Below are 21,358 nucleotides of genomic sequence, written 5' to 3'. Positions count from 1 at the left end.
GATGTTGGGGCGTGGGCGGAAGACGGCCTAACGGTGTGCGGGACCGTAGCCCAGCTTCATGGAGACGGTTGCGAATGGTCCTCGCCGATACCCCAGGAGCAACAGTGTCCCTAATTTGCTGGGAAGTGGCGGTGCGGTCCCCTACGGCACTGCGTAGGATCCTACGGTCTTGACGTGCATCCGTGCGTCGCTGCGGTGCGGTCCCAGGTCGACGGGCACGTGCACCTTCCGCCGACCACTGGCGACAACATCGATGTACTGTGGAGACCTCACGCCCCACGTGTTGAGCAATTCGGCGGTACGTCCACCCGGCCTCCCGCATGCCCACTATACGCCCTCGCTCAAAGTCCGTCAACTGCACATACGGTTCACGTCCACGCTGTCGCGGCATGCTACCAGCGTTAAAGACTGCGATGGCGCTCCGTATGTCACGGCATACTGGCTGACACTGACGGCGGCGGTGCACAAATGCTGCGCAGCTAGCGCCATTCGACGGCCAACACCGCGGTTCCTGGTATGTCCGCTGTGCCGTGCGTGTGATCATTGCTTGTACAGCCCTCTCGCAGTGTCCGGAGCAAGTATGGTGGGTCTGACACACCGGTGTCAATGTGTTCTTTTTTCCATTTCCAGGAGTGTATTTTTTTTATTTGGGGGAATGGTGGGCAAGAATCATTTTATTAGCTACTACATTTGACAGATAACTTTGCGTTTCCATCTACATGTTCGACACTCCAAACCAGTCCTAGGCTTTTAGGCTGTATGCTGAAGTCACAAATGAAAAGATTTCAGAGTGGTTTGTGAGGAATAAGCTACTGATTAACCCTTTAAAATAAAAGAAAAAAACGCCACTATACAATTCCACACACAGCAAAATCCATTAAAACCAAATATTTCCTTGGAAAACCAAAAAATTAAGTGCCACTGAAACAAAATTGCTTTGTTTACTTACAAGACAATCTGCAACGGAATTCCCACTTCACATTCTTAAAGTCTAAGCTACCTAAAATGACCTATGCAATGATAATTATATGGAACAACACAAGTGCTGAAGGAGAGAGGTGTATTATGCACGCATCCTTTCCCTTTTGAGTTACATCATATTCTTGGGAAATTCCCCTCACAGCACAACAACTTTCAAGAAACAAAAAAAGATTGTGAGGATAATGAAAAATGCAAACTGCTGAAAATCATGCAAACTACGATTGGCTGGCGACTAGCCCCTACCCCTCGACTCGCTGAAACGTCAATCACAATGTCATTTCAGTCGGAGTATAGTGGTACAAAACAAAGTTGAAGAAACATACCTTAATTTTTGATGGCAATTGTACTCCTACTCAGATCATTCGTGCATATGAACTCGTCACATATGGCATTAAGGTCGAGTTTCATCGATTCATCTCTGTGGGCGTTGAGAAGGGCGATGGCATTAAGACGATCCTGCCTCATTGTAGAACTAAGACACGTTTTCACCCTCCGCAGACAAGAAAACGATCGCTCAGCAGTGCAGGACTGCAGGACGTTACCGGAATCGTCAGCACTACACGTATGAATTTCACTAGTTCAGGCAGTAGGTCAAACAGGTGGTTTTCCTGTTTTAGGTATTTCAGTATGTCATCCAACGAACTAATATTCGCAGAATCATTACTTTGGATAATTTCATGAAACATGCTTCGTTGGAGAAGTGAGCATTCTTTGCCCATATCTGATTCGTAGAAAGATAAAATATCGAATGAATGTTTGTTATCACCAAGAAGAAATTGTTCAGTTTGATTTACAAACATGAATGATTGAGTTTTGAACCGTGATTCCAAGAAGCTGATGGATGTATCCATTGTTTCATAATATAATCTACTATATTTGTCACATACTTCAGTGAATGTTTCTACAGATGAATTGATGGAGTCATGGTATTTCTTAGGGACTTTACTTCTGCAGGGTAATTTTGGGGAATCAACATCCATATCATGACATTTTGAAGTTACTTCACCCCAGAATGATTCAAAATTGTTCCTCATAAATTTAATAAAAGTTACAAGAGGAAATCATCCTATTGGCCTCCTCTAATTGTAAGGATTTCCTCTGTGACCAAACAGTTTTACCAAAAGTGATAACTTGAAAAAGAAATCATATGTCTGCATATTAATCAAAAAGCCGTTTGCTTTGGCCCCAGTGTCAGAATTGTCATTTCTTGAAACATTTAGAAAAAAATTCCTGAAGTTCTGTATAGTTGGACAAAACTGAAGACATTCTGTATAGTTGGACAAATCTGAAGACATTCTGTATAGTTGGACAAATCTGAAGACATTCTGTATAGTTGGACAAAGCTGAAGACATTACCAAGTATCTTACGGCCCACCTTGTAGGACAGAGTGGTTTCAAATTTGTAGAGGCATCTGCCTTCAGGTGAGCAAAAAGATCTAATCTTTTAGGTGAGTCTCTCACAAAATGTATTAAGTCCTTCATAACATTCAATGCATTTCGACATTCTGGAACTGCTTTCACAGTGTCTTGTAGTGTTAGATTTAAACAGTGTTCAAGGCAGTGCACAAACATAGCTCTCTTCTCCATTTCCACAAACTTTACCTGGAAACCATTGTACAATCCGACCATGTTGGCTGAACCGTCAAAGCATTGGCCCCTACAATTAGATGTAGGCAAATCAAATAGTTTTAAAATGTCGATAATAATATCAAACAGAGCCTTAGCTGTGGTACTTTGTATTAAGTATAGCCCTAAAAAATATTATTCTATCCCTAGCGAAGCATCAACAAATCTTATACAGATACTAAATTGCTCTTTGGTGGCTATGTCTATTGTTCCATCTGCTATTATTGCAAAATACTCTGCGCTCTTGATATCCTATAATAATTTTCTAAGAAGTGTATGACTTAAAATGGCCAGAATTTCGTTTTGCACATCATGGGATGTCCATTTGTAAATTTCGCGCTGTTGCCATATTAAAAATAGGCTGGTTACCTTCACTTCGAAAGAGTAATAAATTGTCAAAGTTACTTGTTTCATCAATATGCCCACGTATTCAAGCCCCTGCACTGCTAAATAACGGAGGGAAGATATGATTTTTAGTAAACAAGCTCGGCTTTCTTTCATTTGTGTCAGTTTTTCTTTGGGGATCTGGTTAAATACATTGACACTCAATTTTAATGATTTGAATTTCAGTACAGCTTCTCTGTGGCAGCCCGATGCTTCATAAGCTTTCAACTTTTCTACCTCTTTCTTCCAGATCGAAAAACCAGTTTCCATTTTCTGAGAAAACTGTAAACGATTTTCTTCAAACATTTGTCTGCAAATTTTGCAAATAATAACATCTTTTACCTTATTATAATCGATCCATGCAAATTGCTGTTTCCAAGAGGGCCGATAACAGCGTTGTTTTTTTTTCCGGGAACAGTGTTTTTTTGTCACCGCCACAGTTCCTTCACTATCTGTGTCTTTGTTGTCACACACAGCACCACTAACACTAAGTCTAGCTTCACCATCACTAACACTTGCCACATTGTCACATTTCTTCCTAATTAGAAACATGTCCATTTTAAACTGGACAGTAAGGGACGAAAGATTAACAACTAAACCGAGTCACAGTAAGACTGACTGACAACTGGCGATGCCCAGCTCCTGAATATTTACGTTCGCTGCCAACATTAGCTGCGGCTTGCTGCCAACATTAGCTGCGGCCTGCTTTACAGTACTGTGCGCCTAACAAGAGTTACCCACGTAACAATAGTGTTGGTTATTGTCAGGGCCGGCTCTAGGGAGAGGCGAACCGTGCCATCGCCAGGGTGGCAGATTTTTGGGGGCGGCAAATCCGTCTTGCTTAAATGAAGGTATGTGAGAATAAATTGGAAATACAAATTATTCATAAAATCAAGGGTCTTACTGAAAATTATCTATGGTACAGAAACAGTGTGCTCCGATTTACGAAAGAAACGTTTCCTCCAACAAAAATGGCTTAAAATGTGTTGCACTGTAAACGTATCACTGACTTCTGCTTTCCTCTTAAACACATATTCACAACAAAGAGACGAATGAGTGTGATAAGTGAAAATAAAGCGTCATGTATGAAATATATTGTGGGCAAAGTTGACTGTCGGAAAAGGGGGGGGGGGGGGGGGGATGACTTGTTCGCGCGGGGCGGCAAAATCCCTGTAGCCGGTGCTGATTTGTGTGATGTTGTACCTAGTGACTGTCAACAGAATTTACAAAAATGAATGAAAAGTCTTTAACGTTACCTATTCGTCCTAGCGATCACCATCAAATTCGATGTCACAATTGCTCATTAGTTTCTTTTACAAACTGCCATCAGGCTGCTGTGGGAGGAAGTGGAGCTCGTCCTAACAGCCAAAGCGCTGCGAGCTCATGGTGAGCTTTCGTTCCCCGCATACCTCCGTACAGTAAAAGTGTGCGAATACTGCAGATGCAGGGGACAAACCTTGTCACGAGAGTTCGTCATATGCAGAGGTTGGAGTAGTAGCAGGCCGGCCTGTGTGGCCGAGCGGTTCTAGGCGCTTCGGTCGCAGGTTCGAATTCTGCCTCGGGCATGGATGTGTGTGATGTCCTTAGGTTAGTTAGGTTTAAGAAGTTCTAGGGGACTGATGACCTTAGATGTTAAGTCCCATAGTGCTCAGAGCCATTTGAGCCATTTTTGAGGTGTAGCAGAAAGGAATACGCAATAGCTCGTAAAATCGGTAATTTTTCCTACATATTCATTATGTGCAAGTTTTAACAAATTTCCCAGTAAAGGATGAGGAAGGGAGACAGAGCTATGAGAAATGCATGTTTGAATATTGGGGGGGGGGGGGGGGGCGAGGCCCTCACTTTTAACTATTAGGGGGGGGGACAAAGTACCTTCCCCCCCCCCCCCCAAGTCGGCGCCACTGGGCGGGTGTCTTTTCGTTGTTGGTCATATTTGTTACAGTACTTCAAAGTTGAGTAACTCGCTACCCATTGTTGAAAGAATTTGCGGTGAATTCCGTGTGCGATTGCAACTGGTGAGCTGAGAAAAGCATACTTTGAAATGCGTCCCTCCTACATCTGTAAAAACATTTCAAGAAGATAACTTCATGATGTTTAAGAGGTCTAAATATCTTTCTCGCCACTAGACATAAGTTTAACAGTCTTCTGTATAATTTGAAAATTATATTTCGTCTCACAACGCAGGGAATAGTGTTCAAGGAAAACAGAAAGCTGAAAGTTGTGAAACGTCCCCTTGGAAAAATTATAAATGACTGACACACAATATTTTTAGAGCAACGGAATATGACTTTCAATAATCCCTACAAAAGAATGGCCCTGACTAACAATAACCTATATCTTTCTTGAATCATTTACTTCACAAAAATCTTCGTTACTCAAACTACTGCAATACAGCGAGCGCCAATGCTGCCAGCTAAATAAAAGATTCTAACTACTGAAGGCACTAACTACTGATAGGCATAGTTAGCAAATGAAAGATTTTAATAAAGAACAAACAATGTATTTACCTCAACAGTGTTCAAAAGTCATAATATATATCAGTTCATGACATGCAGTCTTACAAATTTACTGTCTCTAATGGACACAAGTCCAGATCATCCGCTCTCAAAACTCCGCCATCTCTCTCCCCACGTCCACCACCGCTGGCAGCTCACCTCCAACTGCGCAATGCTACGTGCTGTTAACAGCCATCTGCCCAACTCTACAATGGCGAGTATTACTCCAACAATGCAAACCAACCACAGCCTTCACACAGCACAGTCATTGATTTTCATATAGAGCGCTACTTGGCATTACCAATATAAAAACCTAAACAGCCATTTACATAGCCCCCATGCTCCCCACAAAAATGTTACAAATTGTTTTGGGCCCTGGCCAATACATAGTTGTTAAAATTTTTTCAGAATTACAATAACAAAGATATCAAATGCACACACTTATTGATACAATGTTGGTCAAAAGCTAAAATTTTCTCACAGTCCATAAAGACAGTCCTGATCATTCATCACAGTAAAATTGCAGTGTTTTTCTCAAAGTCTGAGCAGTAAAAGAAAATGCACACAGAAGTAGTGGATTTCCATGCAGTCTTGAAGACGTAGTGTTGTCCTTCCAACGGAAAGACAGTGCTGACTCTTGACATGCAGACAGGTAATGGGCCACAACAGAGCAAACCCACAGCAGAGTCAGTCGAAGTTTCGAAGAATATCAGTAGGTTGGTCATCACAGAGCAGCAGCCCACTGTAGTCGTGGTAGAGAATATGGTATTGGTGGGCCATCGAAGGTGCAGACCCACTTCAGTCCTTGTAGAAATTATGGTATTGGTGGGCCATCAAAGGTGCAGACCCACTGCAGTCCTTGTAGAGACGGCCAGAAGCCATCTGTTGCGACTGTGCAGGTGCACAATCACCATCGAAGAGTCTTGCGGACAATATAGCAAGTCCATGAACCACCACTTGTGCACTCACAATTTTTTTTGAAACCTCCTTAGAACCAGCAATGCTGTTAACCAGTCCCTTGCTGAATTATTAACACATGTGCAAGCACTAACAGTCCGAACTTCTCACATACTGTGCATATATTATGACCAACAGAAATGTGTGCAGTGAAATGATACATCATTTGAAGAACTGGTGTCTATACAATTATAAATTTACCACATAAGAATACAATTACAAAGGTACAAAATACATCATTAAAGAACATAACAGCACAGATAACATTTGTAGTAACACAGGCTTTACAAAAGAATAGAAATAAATATATACATCAGTGTTACAGGAATTATGACAAAAGTAAATATTTAAAATAATGAGAATAGTTTTCGAAACATTAATTTCACACATGAGCACTGAAACAGAACAGAATTAACAATGTCTAAACATCTTTGCAAAGTAAATAACATATTATTAATGCAAATTATATTTGGGGATAACAGTATTCCTCATCATAGTGAATGTAGCTTAGTACTAGAAAAATTCTACAACATAAATCTTATTAGCTAAACACATAAAGACAGGAAAAGCACAAATACACAAGGGTACACAAACACCTAGTGGAATAATACAAAAGGAATGGACAGGGTTCGTTTTCATTGTAACATTTGGTAATGCACTCCAACCCAAAACTTTATTCCATAGATCTTTCCTCTTATTTCAACATTTGCTCCTGCAAAAAAATCCTATCTAACCCTATTAAATAAATATTTCTTATTGTACAATACTCATTTATTGCCCAAATCTTTTTCATATAATTTCTCAATGCATTCTTTCCCTATCTTCATAGTTAGTTTCTTATATAGTCTACCCCCTCTTAAGCTAACTTAAATCTACTGAGCTCAGATATACACTCCTGGAAATTGAAATAAGAACACCGTGAATTCATTGTCCCAGGAAGGGGAAACTTTATTGACACATTCCTGGGGTCAGATACATCACATATTCACACTGACTGAACCACAGGCACATAGACACAGGCAACAGAGCATGCACAATGTCGGCACTAGTACAGTGTATATCTACCTTTCGCAGCAATTCAGGCTGCTATTCTCCCATCGAGACGATCGTAGAGATGCTGGATGTAGTCCTGTGGAACGGCTTGCCATGCCATTTCCAACTGGCGCCTCAGTTGGACCAGCGTTATTGCTGGACGTGCAGACCGCGTGAGACGACGCTTCATCCAGTCCCAAACATGCTCAATGGGGGACAGATCCGGAGATCTTGCTGGCCAGGGTAGTTGACTTACACCTTCTAGAGCACGTTGGGTGGCACGGGATACATGCGGACGTGCATTGTCCTGTTGGAACAGCAAGTTCCCTTGCCGGTCTAGGAATGGTAGAACGATGGGTTCGATGACGGTTTGGATGTACCGTGCACTATTCAGTGTCCCCTCGACGATCACCAGAGGTGTACGGCCAGTGTAGGAGATCGCTCCCCACACCATGATGCCGGGTGTTGGCCCTATGTGCCTCGGTCGTATGCAGTCCTGATTGTGGCGCTCACCTGCACGGCGCCAAACACGCATACGACCATCATTGGCACCAAGGCAGAAGCGACTCTCATCGCTGAAGACGACTCGTCTCCATTCGTCCCTCCATTCACGCCTTTCGCGACACCACTGGAGGCGGGCTGCACGATGTTGGGGCGTGAACGGAAGACGGCCTAACGGTGTGCAGGACCGTAGGCCAGCTTCATGGAGACGGTTGCGAATGGTCCTCGCCGATACCCCAGGAGCAACAGTGTCCCTAATTTGCTGGGAAGTGGCGGTGCGGTCCTCTACGGCACTGCGTAGGATCCTACGGTACTGTGGAGACCTCACGCCCCACGTGTTGAGCAATTCGGCGGTACGTCCACCCGGCCTCCCGCATGCCCACTATACGCCCTCGCTCAAAGTCCGTCAACTGCACATACGGTTCACGTCCACGCTGTCGCGGCATGCTACCAGTGTTAAAGACTGCGATGGAGCTCCATATGCCACGGCAAACTGGCTGACACTGACGGCGGCGGTGTACAAATGCTGCGCAGCTAGCACCATTCGACGGCCAACACCGCGGTTCCTGGTGTGTCCGCTGTGCCGTGCGTGTGATCATTGCTTGTACAGCCGTCTCGCAGTGTCCGGAGCAAGTATGGTGGGTCTGACACACCGGTGTCAATGTGTTCTTTTTTCAATTCCCAGGAGTGGATATACTAAGGATCGAGGCAATGCAGCAACACACACGAAATTAACACAAACAGCAATGACAAAAAATACAAATTGGCAAAGCTAGCAGCAGTAAATCTAAATTAGCAAAGCAATTGCAATATTACAACTAATATAAGGCACTGTGCAGCAAACAAGAAAAATAAATCAGTAGTAAAACTGGCTTAACAGATTAATACAAAATGAAATTCAGTAACACTATGCCTGGCAAACAAGCAGCAGCAAACGCAATAACTTATATCTAATCATGATAAACTCACAAGCAAAAAAAATAATAATAATAGTACACTAAAGACAACAGTGCAGATAAGGGAAATGTCTATCCACATCTTAATGTCTATGTAATTAAAGTGGTGCACCACAACTTATTCTACAAAAAATATTACCAAGTACTTGAAAAGAAAATTATGTATGCAGTTACTTTTAGTAGTCCCTTCTTATTGTTCTCTCCTTTTCAAGTGCTCCTTTTTCGAAGAATGTGGATCATAAAATTATTATTTAATAGATCTGTTGACAGAAAGTGTTCACATTAGCAAATGCATTTAATTTTATTTTATAAAACCAATGCTGCAACACAGCTGGAAACCATATATCAAATGAAATAAGAAACTGTGTACAAAGTAAAGCATAAAAATATCATTCAATAGCCATGTAAAAAATTATAAATGACTGTGCTTAAACTGACACACAATATTTTTAGCGCAACGCAATCTGACTTTCAATAATCCCTACAAAAGAATGGCCCTGACTAGCAATGACCTATACCTGTCATGAATCACTTATCTTACAAAAATCTTCGTTACTCAAACTACTGCAATACACCGAGCGCCACTACTGCCAGCTAAATAAAAGATTCTAAGTACTGAAGGCACTAACTACTGATAGGCATAGTTAGCAAATGAAAGATTTTGATAAAGAACAAACAATGAATTTATCCAACAGTGTTCAAAAGTCATAATGTATATCAGTTCATGACATGCAGTCTTAAAAATTTACTGTCTCTGATGGACACAAGTCCAGATCATCCGCTCTCAAAACTCCGCCATCTCTCTTCCCATATCCACCACTGCTGGCAGCTCACCTCCAACTGCGCAATGCTACGTGCTGTTAACAGCCATCTGCCAAACTCTACAATGGCGAATATTACTCCAACAATGCAAACCAACCATAGCCTTCACACAGCACAGTCAGTGATTTTCATATAGAGAGCTACTTGGCGTTACCAATATAAAAACCTAAACAGCCTACTTACAGTCGATTCATGCACTACACTACTGCAAAAACTTTCCTTATATAAACGAAGTAAAGCTGCATTCTAGGCTGCGTTTTACTCTGTACATAAATACTTGAAGTCGATAGAATTTTGAGTCGCATGTTTTTCCTCTATGCTGTTGTTCTGAAGCGACTGTAATCGATTGGATGCTCCTTGGTGACTTGCATGTCCCTAGCCAGTTATCGAGCCGGGGGAAAAGAGAGCTATACTGTTATATGTAATCCGAGTCACCTTTATTTCTGGCGAATCTCCAAACCATTGAAAGGTGAGTTACTAGGTTGAAAGGCAGAATGAAAGAAAAGTGATTTTCAGGATTCGGTCGTACAACTTTTCGATTCCTGGCCAAACGCTCTATCACTTTTTTTGTCCTGGTCACGGTGAACCCGGCTCCTGACAGAATAAAGGAGAGGCAGTGGGAGGAAACATTGTACACATATTTCTTTTTTGTTATTTTTATGTTAATATCCCAGGAAAAAAAATCACATATGAAAAAGAAAGAAAAGAAATGGCCGAAGTGACATCCTCGTCATTTCACTGGGAGGAATATCCGAGCCCGACAAAGTACGTAAATCTGGAACTCCACACCGCTCCGGGAGTTATGAAACATGCTGCCTAGAAAGTTTGCAAAGACAGTTTAGTGTTTAGTGACGTCGGATTCCACGACAGCGGGCAGTGCGATGCGTGTCTTCCAATCCAGCGTATGTTCGACGTTTTCTGTGAGGGTAAAAAGATCGCTTCCGGGGAAAATAAAGCGTCCGTCGTGATCATGGAGTCGTAGTTGCCATCGAGGAGTGCCACGATGCGTTTCGTCAGCTGCCAAACATCCTTTGCCTCGTCGCACTGCAGACAATGTTCGTCGGTGTCCTGCATGCCACATATAAGGCAGAGCGGGGATTCCATCATGTGAATGTCGTGCAGTCGTCGGCGGGTGACTGTCTTGCGGTTGATTAATGTATACCAAGACGATCTCGCTGCTGTCGCGGCGTGTGGACAGCTCGACAACATTGTTGTCATGATGATGGCTCAGGTATCTATGTATCTCACGGGTTCTGGGGGTCCTTGTAGAACGTATTTGTAACCGAACATAACCAAAATCAACAAATAATCGCGTGACGTGAGGAAAAAAAAGCCGATTGTGCCTGCCACCACCGGCGGTTCAAAGGACGTGGGAAGAAGCACGCCCAGGTTCGCCGACGTGATTGCGTGTTGCCGTTGGTTCCAGGTCCGTTGCGTCGCTCGCAGGTATAGAGCGAGCTCCTTGTTCCGCACATTCGTGTGATTAAGTTCTCCAGAATGGTGTGGGAGAGTTAACCTTAAAAATAATCCCTTGGCTGACATAGTATCCAAAGGCCGCTATTAACCTGTCAGCAATATCATGTGGCATCGGCAGTACCTGTGCCAGGTGTGGCGGTCGTGAGGCAAGGTGAACATTAGTGTATTCTATCCTTTGGAGCTGGTCGCGGGATCGGAGTGAATTGTTTCATATGTACATTCGGACGCGCTGGAGCAGACGCCGGTAGCTCGCCGTCGCTGATTGCCGAAGCAATCGGGTGAACAAAACTCCTAAGCATCGCATGATGTCCACCGTCGTAAACGGACTGTGCAGTGTGTCCAGCGCCGTCCGATGTTCATAATCTTTGTTTCATTCGTGTTGACCCTGCTATCTGCCACCACGCCGTATATAGTAAGGAGGGCAACCAACCTACGTACTTCGTTCTCCGACCGGACGAGTATCATCAAGTCGTCGACATATGCACGACACGTGAAGGAGCTCGCACGGAGTCGCACGCCTGTAATAGTCTGTCAAAGAGTCTATGTGAATGGTCCGAGCGCTATTGCAAACAGTACCATCGACAAGGTACATTCTTGCCTAACTGAGCTGCAAACAGTAATCGTTCCTACCTTCCTTCCATTTGTCACCGTCGGAGGAGCGCCACGAAGGAGGCGCATGAGGACGGTAATAAACTCCAGATGAATTGCCACGTGTCGCATGGTCTAGGCAAGGATATCATTGTTGATCCTATCAAAGGCACGATCAAAATCCACTTACACGAACTCCGATCGCGTGCGACATGCTTTCATCAGGGCAATGATGTCACAATATTCACTTAGAAGGAGTGGATGTTCTCCAAATCCCTAGACAAGCCTGATCTGGTGGTAACGTATTGGATATTACAGTCCTGAGCCTTGCCACCAACATTCGCGCAAAGATCTTGTAGTCGGTATTGAGCATCGTGGGTCGTCGAAATCGATGGGCGCTGACACTTCCTTTCGAAATCGAAATTGGTATAAGCATTCCCGCCATGAATTGCGACGGGACGTCTATGTCAGGCGCAATAATTCATTATACGTCAACACCCATTGGGACATCATTAGATCTGCAAATTCGCGATAAAATTAGTGTCATCCTATGTGGCCCAGGGGATGTATGCATAGCACCCTTCGTGAGTGCCATCCGCATGTCATCTTCTGTTAGGGGTTCCAATGACGCCTCAGCATCCGTACCGTCCACCCCCGTTTGCATTTGTCGCAAAATGTCTTCTCCTACCGATCGTCCGTCTGTCGGCGTTCTTGTGAAAAGGAGGCGGTAATACGCCAGAAACCAAACAGCAATGTCATGTTGAGTGGAGGGCCGATCATCACCATCATGGAGCATTGTGATCAACGATTGGCGATACGCGCATGGCTCGCGGACACATGATACATGCAAATACGTTCTTCATCGACGCTTCCAGGCACCGAGCACAGACCAAAAGTTCCTCCAGTCGACGTGTCGTGATCGATGAAATGCACACCAGATTGCGATGGACCTCCACTTGACAGTCGGACGATGGGGCCCTGGAGGACAGGTCGAGGAGCACCATGTAGTATTTAATATTCACATCGCCGGTTTTGCACATTGCACCCACCATGAAAGAACCGTACGGTGCATCGGGAGATGGCAAATTCGGGATCCAATATGGATTAATTAAGTTTCCACGAATTACGGTTCTGCCAGACCTGCTGCCGTAGGAGTGTTATAGTGCATAAATATGCAAGGTGACCAGTAAAAGCTGTAGGCCAACGTTCAGCAGCCAGCATTTGATGTCTTAATTCGTCAGAAAATCCGATCCAGTGTGCTCGCCGAGTGGCTAGTAAAAAACATGTAACCCTTACGCTTTTCCCTCGTGTCCATTAGTGTCGTGTCTCGACAGATCGTGTGCAATGCGTAGCAGGAGCTAAAATTCGAGGTTTGTTTCTTCGGTGTGAGGACACAATTAAAATCCTCTCCTACTAAGATGTGATCATATCTGCCATGGAATTGGGGCACAATCTCCTCTGAGTTGCGCTCGGAGGGTGCTTAGATGTTGACAGAACGGATGCCGTTCACGGTCATCGCCAAACCCCGGGCAGAAGAGAGATGATAGAGGTCACACACCGGAATCCCTTCTCGGGCTAACATCGCCGTGCCACGTCCCACGTCTGGAGTCGGCGCTAAGTTCAGTGTCGTAACCACTCATGTCGGGAAAGGCAGCATTGCAGGTTTCCTGCACCAGCAGAATATCCACGTCCTTTGCGAAAATCATGCACCGGAAAAATTGCATATTTGCAAGCGATCTTGCGGTGTTAATGTTCACTGTTCGCCCCTTATATGCTTCGTCCATTGTCGTGCTTGTCATGCCGTGTAAACTCTAAAGGCTTTAGTCCACTATTCGTGCTCAGAAAATTGCCCGCCAACGGGCTGCCATCCGTTGTTTTCGTTCTGTGGTGTGCGTCCTGTAAGTAAGCAGTCGTCAAGTGGGGGTGACCATTCCGGTATCCCTTCGACTGGTTCTGCCTAGTCGTATTGGTCATCAATCCCAGAAATACCCTCTGCTGCAAGTCGATGTGGCTAACTGTCGCTGACTCCTCGGTCAGCAGTACCGGGTCAGTGTCAATGAAGAGGGACCGTCTTGAAGCCAGTATATCCGATTACCGTCTGAAGGAATCCTTTCAGCGCCCTCTAACGGCACGTCTTCCATGTCAAACGTCTCTTCAGTGCGAATAACTTTCGTGTCCCCTAGGCTTGGGGAGGTCGTGTCACCCGAACTATTTCGAAGTTTCTTGCGACGCTCCGGCGACCGTAGTTTGCGCGCCCCGCCCTCTGCCGCCATAGGCGACGCCTAACGTTGTTCATCGGGCGCTCGTTAGTCCGTTGCTGCTGCCACAGTCCCGACCTCCACTTTCTCGCCAAGTGCTACTTGCGCCTTGGGGTGGGTGTAGGAGCATCCTCCGTGACCCCTCCATGCCCCCATAACTCGGTCCGCTCTTGCATCAGCACGTCCGTGGCACGCTCCGAACTCGGGAACTCCTCGCGGCGGGCCACCGACACGTATGTCATCGGCAGTTGCGTGGGAACTTCTCGCTGTGACGCTTCGCCAGGCGTGGCAGTTTCATGACGCGACGTTGTATGCACCTAGGGCGGATATGTTCTTCTCCACCACAGCCAGAACATGTCCGCGGCTGGCCATCGTAAATCACAATAGCTCGACACCCTCCAATACATAAATATGAAGGGATATGTTTGTTAAGGACGATCTGCACCTGTTGGACGCCGTTTAGCATGGGATAGGTGCTGAAACTCGCCCAGCGTGCAGGCGTATGACTGAGTACCGTTCCATGTGGTCCCAGCGATTCAATAACCATAGATTCTGGTACCTCAAACTGCAATTCAAGGATCCGAATGACCCTCACTCCCAAGCCTGAAGGAGCTACTATTACATCGCCGATATGGTCATCAGAGTGGCGAAATTTAAGTTCTCTTTAAGCAGCGGCAATAGTTCTTTCACATGCAGCTTCGTCGGTCATCTTGACGTACACTGTGCTGCTTTTAATCGATAGGTATATCCCAACTAGGTCTGTAGCAGGTAAACGAACTTCTTCCCACAAAAAACGCTATATTTCAGAAGCCATGGGTCTAGCGTAGGCGTTGTGAAACGTAAAATGGATCGTAGTATTTCTAAAGTTGTGTGCCATGGCGATCTATTCGGACAGCAACACGCGCGAGTATCAGCCATGTAAACACCTCTTCTTCCACGCGCGCCCGCGGCAGGGACAACAGGTCCAAGCCGCGCCACTGCCTTAGTGCAGTCTGAGCTATACTGTTGTATGGAATCCTTGCCATCTTTTCTGGCGAATCCCCACACCATTGAGAGATGAATGCTAGGTTGAAAGGCAGAATGAAGAAAAAAAGTGATTAAGTCCGGGTTCGGCCCTACATCTTTCAGGTTTACAGCCAAACGCTGTACTACTAGTCCATCACACCAGTCGCGAAGTTCGTCGCGCTTTCTGTTGCCTTAGGCTACTGCTGCTCTCTCGAGTTAACGTCGGCTGTTCGCTAGGTGGCAGTGGTATCGTTTTCATATCTCAACATATTTAATCATAATTCGGTCAGTTTGTGTTAAATATTTTTAAATCATATACAAAAACCTTCTGCGTCAGTGAGTGAGTGAATGTGTGTGTGTGTGTGTGTGTGTGAGAGAGAGAGAGAGAGAGAGAGAGAGAGAGAGAGAGAGAGATGTGTCAATGTGTCTCTCATTGCTGCTTCACTCATTTTATTTCAGACATTTCAGTCAAGCTAGTGATCACCCAGCAGCATCTATTCAATTCACATTTTTTATTTTATTCACTTCCCATTTGAGTAAGTTCGCCCGAAGTCTAAGGTTTTTACCCACATTTTTAACTTTTACATACGAAAGGTATGTGAGCGTATCATTATGCATATTATAACTATACTTGTCATATAGACTTGAACGTTGGGGCACCTTAAATACGACAATAACAATAATAATAATAATGATAATGATATTGTTGTGGTTTTCTTCAGTCCCAAGACTAGTCTAATGCAGGTCTTGGTGCTAGCCTCACCATTCCCGTACAACGACTGCAACCTGGCATCCATTTGAAGCTGCTTACTATATTCAAACTACGATATCCCTATACAATTTTTGCCCCCCCCCCTCCCATTTCCCTCCAATATAAATTCAGATTGAATCCTATCAACGGATCCTTTTTTCAGTCAAGTTACGCCATAACTTCCTCACCGGTTCTATTTAGTACTTTCTCGTTAGTTACGTGATCTACAAATCTAGTCTTCACATTCACCTTTAGCACCACCTTCATTCAAAGGCTTATAGTCTTTTCTTATCTGAACTGCTTGTCGTTCGCATTTCGATTCCGTAACACTTAAATTTTTATTCGATGTTAACAAATTTCACCAATGACCTCGCCATGTTGGTAACACCGTTTCCCGTCAGATCGCTGACGTTAAACGCTGTGTGCCTTGGATGAGTGACCATCTGGGTCTGCAGAGAACTTCGGCAAGTCGGGTGCACTCAGCCCTCCTGAATCCCATCGAGGTGCTACTTGACTAAGAAGTAGCGTCTTCGGTCACGAAAACATAACGGCCGGGAGACCAGTGTGCATGGCCCTTCATATCCGCATCCTGTGATATCTATCGGTTAATGATGATATGGCGGTGGGTCGGTACCGTTGGGCTTTTCGAGGGCTGTTCGAACGGATTTTAGTTTGGTTAAGAAATTTCTCTTCCTTCCAGAAGATTTTCTTGCCATTGCTAGTTTACATTTTTTATCCTTTCTACTTCGGCCATCATTACACACTTTATTGCCCAAATAGAAAAATTCATCTACTACTTTCAGTGTCTCATTACCTAACTTAATTTTCTCAGCATCGCCAGATTTAATTAGACTAAATTCCATTACCGTTTTGCTTTTGTTTGTATTCGCCTTATGTCGTTTTCTGTCTCTCACAAAATTACAATTTCATCGTCAATCTGCAAGACCTTTACTTCTTCTACCTGAACTTTAATTCCTTCTCCAGATATCTCTTTGATTTCCATTACTGGCTGCTCAGTGTACAGATTGAATAACATTGGGGATAGGCTAAAACCCTGTCCCACTGACTTCTCAACCGCTACTTCCTTTTCATATCTTCCAACTACTGTAACTGCGGTTTGATTTATTTACGAGTTGAAAATACTACCTCCAAATTTTCAAGGAGTCCAGTCACTATTCACAAAAGCTTTCTTTAAATCTACAAGTCCTTTAAATGCTTCAACCTGTCTTCTAAGACAAGTTACAGGGTCAGTAATGCCTCGTTAGCCCCTCATTTCTCCGGAAGCAAATCCGATCTTCCATGAGTTGGGCTTCTACCAGTTTCCCCATTCTTATGTAAATAATACGTGACAGTACTTTGCAACCTATACTTATTAAACTAACGGTTCGGTAATATTAACATGTGTCAACATTGCTTTCTGTGGAACTGGAGTTATTGCGTTGTTCTTAAAGACTGAAGTATTTCGCCTGTCTCGTGTTTCTTCCATACCAGATGGAATAGATTAAGGATTTCGACGGGTCTGAGAAAATATCGTCTGCTCCAGGGGCCTTATTTTCACTTAGTCCTTTAAATGTTCTGTCATATTGTACTCTTAGTATCATGTCTTCCATCTCATCTTCTACTACTTCATTTCCTCCTCCTATAATATTATCCTGAAGTTTGTTTCCCTTATGTAGACTGGCTAACTATTCTTTTCTCTTTGCAGCCTTTCCTTCTTTCCATAGTGGTGGCTTGCCATCTGAGCTCTTGCTATTCATATAGTTCCTTCTCTTAGTCATTCTTGCTTAGCGGTTATACATTTTCTGCTCAGTGTCATTTTTTTAAATGTCTTTATTCCCTTTCGCTTGCTTTCTTTGTAGTATTTTTTGATTTTCTCCTTTCTCCAATTAAATAAAATGTGTCTGCATTAGCTAAGGAGTCCTACTAGGTTTCCTTGATCCTCTGCTGCTTTCACTATCTCATTTATCAAACCAACCCCTTCTACTGTATCTCTCAGCAACCTCTGATACTTTCAATGTATCCAGTACCACCTCTTAGTTTCCTACCTTTTTGCGATCTCTTCAGTTTTAATATGCATTTGAAAACCGCTAATATTTGGTCAGAGTGCACATCTGCCCCTGAAAAATCCGGTTCTGAGATATGTCTTTGTTTATATAAAAATATCTGAAGCGTTCCAGTGTTCCAGGTGTCTTTCACGTATGCAGCCATGTTACATGGAACTTCAGCCAAATGTTATCACAAGTTAGATTATGTTATGTGCAAAATTATAACTGGTGGATAACTCTTTCTTTTCCTCGTCCATGTTCTCCTGCAGTTTTTCCTTCTCTTTCTTTTCTTGTTGATGAATTCTAGTCCTCCATCAGAATTAAAAGTTTGTTTCCCTTGACTCTCGGAATACTTTTATCTCATCTCACATTCTTTCAGACTCTTGCATTCTTTCCAGAAAAATAACAAGCTACTTCTCTTGTTTTCAGTCATTAGCAGTAACATCATAGCAAGGCTATGTTGTCCAGTGTTACAACATTAGATCAGTCAATTATCCAGATAGTTTCACCTGTAACGTTTGAGAAGTATGCTGCACTTCTTCAGGGACCACAGCGTCCTCTCCGTGGATATCCCTACGTTGTGGCAGTACTTATGATACAGCTATCTGTATCGTGTAGAAACGTAAGCCACCTCGCCGCACCTGAATGTATTGGGCGGATTATCATCCAGCTCGGACGCACGTCCCGTGCGTCATTTTTTGTTTTCAGACGGAGCGCAGTGCCGAGCCTGACAAACGATTGTTTTACAGTCTGCACTCACGCGACAGTGTGAAACTTCAAATAGCGTCACGTATTTGCGGTGAATTGTTGATATAAATGATAATCAGCAGTGGTGAAAATAGGGGATCATTTCATTTGAGCAAATCTGGACGTTTGAAAAATATGGGAGGGGGGGGGGGGGGTGCTTCATTCTAGACTAGTTCTGTGTACCACTGCCTTTGACAATACTCTTCACTTTCTTATTTTGACGATAGTGTTCACCCTCATAGTTGTCAACTCATGATCTACTGCACATACTACGGAGGAAAGAGTATCCCCAATGCTGCACCCAGCATTCAAAATATCTTTCCGGAGTGAATAAATCGTAAGCAATTACGGAGCAATAGTAGCCATTCGGTACGATACTTGGGGTTGCTTCACCTGCTTCCCAGCCGCTCAGACAGCTTTCGAGAAAAACGTTTTTTCACTTCGAATAACATGAACACATGAGTAAGACAATCTAAGGCGTGATCTGCAAATGTTTTCCTGAGTGGAAGCAGCTGGAGGCGGGGATAAGAGAAGAATCGATTATGCCTTTAAAGATACATTAACTAGCAATCGATTGCGGGTCATGCTTGTGATGCACTGTGTGACTCGGGTGTCGACCTCACGCAAGATTATAGCGAAGAGGCGAAATAGAGATAACTGAAAAGGGAGAAACTGCTGTAAAATAATTTATTATTCAAAACTGCCGGAAGCAACAGGATATTTCGACGTGCCTCTAACAGTGTATTACAATCAATTTTAAAATTATTTCAATTACTTTCATCGTTGCGCCTGTTTCTGTGCAGTTGTTCCCTAATATACATAATTCCAGGAGGCTTTCATCACTATGTTCCATTGTCTTAATCGAAGAGTATCGACGTGCGCATGAAGTCAGTGTAAGCTAAAAGCTTATGTATACATAAAGTATGACGTCGCGGCGTATAACTTAATAGTTTCGACAAGCGTAAAAGAACTACGCCGCAACTTCCTTTGCCCGAGGAGCGCCTGAAGTTCCGGCGGAGTAATGGAGGGGAGCGAGTGCCGATTGGCTGGTCAATCACGTGCTCGGCGCATGCGCAGAAGGGCGCTGTAAAACAGGCCTCGGGCCCGCGCGTCAATATTACAGTGCCTGCTCGAAAGCGCGGAGGTCGACTAGTGAGCTGGTGCCCGCGTTTCAGCAGTCGCGCACTTCCGTTCCTAATCAAAATATAAAAGTACTCTCTTCTTTAGAAATTCCACCTTGCCTGTACATCCAACACCCCAGAGACTGCAAGTGCGACTGGGCAGATAAAGCGGGAGGCTCGAAGAGACTAGCAGTCCTCCGCCGAGAGCAGGCCTGTTCGCCCTCCCCCTTCCAAGTTAACCTGCAAGGGGACCGCAGACCCGTGTTCTCTATAAGCACCGCACACAGAGGAAGACCGAACTGATCAGGGTTCTTTTTATTCAAGACAGCACAGACCAGTTACCGACTCCGGGCAGTCTCCAGGAATCTTGAGCGCTCGTAACAGAAGAACTAATCACAGAGGCCCAGTACTGCAGAAGAGGATAAGCAAGGTAAGACAACGGCCACGTCTTAACTTGGGGTCTCATGAAAAGGGAAGAACGACAGATGGGGGGGGGGGGGGGGGGAAATTGCAGTGCTCATGCAGTAGTATTATCTCGAAAAAACGCAGTGAAACAAATTTCAGTTTCCAGCTGTCATGGGATTGTGAACCTTAACAAGCTTTGAAGCGTACCAAAACGCTGGTACCAACTCGTTCATGTAAGACCTGAAAAGGTTTTTCGGGAGAGCATACGTCTGCCGGCCGGTACACATACATACGCGGATTTTTAAAAAATTTTCTTATTATTGCCCGTCTGCCGACTTTACTGGCTAGTGTATCGTAAAATAGACCTTAAAGGGTGGGCAAAAAGAGCTTTGTGAAGAAATGAGGAAAGGGGCTTTGAAATGGATGTGGTGCTTCCAGTGGCTCATCCCTCTTTAATTACGCAATACATTGTTTCAGTGGTTTGTATGAGGGGGCGGTGGGGAAGAAATGAAGTGGTGCGGCTACTAGGCTTTTCATTTTTAGAGCAGGGTTTGGGGAAGTTTCCCGTTTCTGTGGTGAGTGATAATTCACATTCTGTGCAGAGATAAGTTTTTGAATTTCCATTTACCGTAATCATATTGGTTTGCAAGTATACTGCTACTGAGTGAAATAAAATTGCTGAAGACATCTAGAAATTTTGTGTACGTATTTGTGATTTGAAGCATGCTCGTTGTTTTATTTTACTCCGTTCATTGATAATACTTTCAAGTACACGGCGCGTCCTAAATAAATTAGTTCACCCACTGAAACGTCGCATTCTAACAAATGTTACGTGCCAGACTAGCCACCGAAGCAGACATTCATTTTCAGAACGCGTCTGCAAACGACTACGAAAATATCTAGTAGCACCTTTTTACTCTCAATAACTCGTAAACGGTAATAATTAAACATGGAAAGAGGTACTAGTTTCTACAAAATACGTAATTTTACTTAATTGATGTTTGCTTGGTATGTTCCTGTGTGTCGTGTTTTAGACGATCCCTGTGCGTGCAGGAGGTTTGTTGGAATACAGTGAATCGTTAAAACTTTTTTTATGATATAAAAAGTTTGATTTTTCGAGGTGGTTGTGGTTTTCCTCCACTTGTTCCAATAGTTTGGCGAGGTCGTTTTCGAGGATGTCAGTTTTGAGAGTACCGGTAGCAAAGTTC

The 21,358-nt window shown here is 43.9% G+C and overlaps 1 protein-coding gene across 1 annotated transcript in view; it reads left to right on the top strand.

The window, feature by feature from the left end:
• Positions 1-19,676: 19,676 nt before the first annotated feature.
• LOC126284988 (uncharacterized) overlaps positions 19,677-21,358 on the top strand; it is a 357,367-nt gene continuing 355,685 nt past the window's right edge. Inside the window, exon 1 of the mRNA XM_049984278.1 lies at positions 19,677-20,175. The gene's annotated coding sequence lies outside the window, so the exon portion shown is untranslated. The remainder of the gene's footprint in view (positions 20,176-21,358) is intronic.

Source organism: Schistocerca gregaria, chromosome 8 (genome assembly GCF_023897955.1).
Source record: "Schistocerca gregaria isolate iqSchGreg1 chromosome 8, iqSchGreg1.2, whole genome shotgun sequence".
Taxonomy (NCBI): Eukaryota; Metazoa; Arthropoda; class Insecta; order Orthoptera; family Acrididae; genus Schistocerca; species Schistocerca gregaria.
The sequence above is the reverse complement of the archived record's forward strand: the minus strand, read 5'-3'. Positions and strand labels throughout refer to the sequence as shown.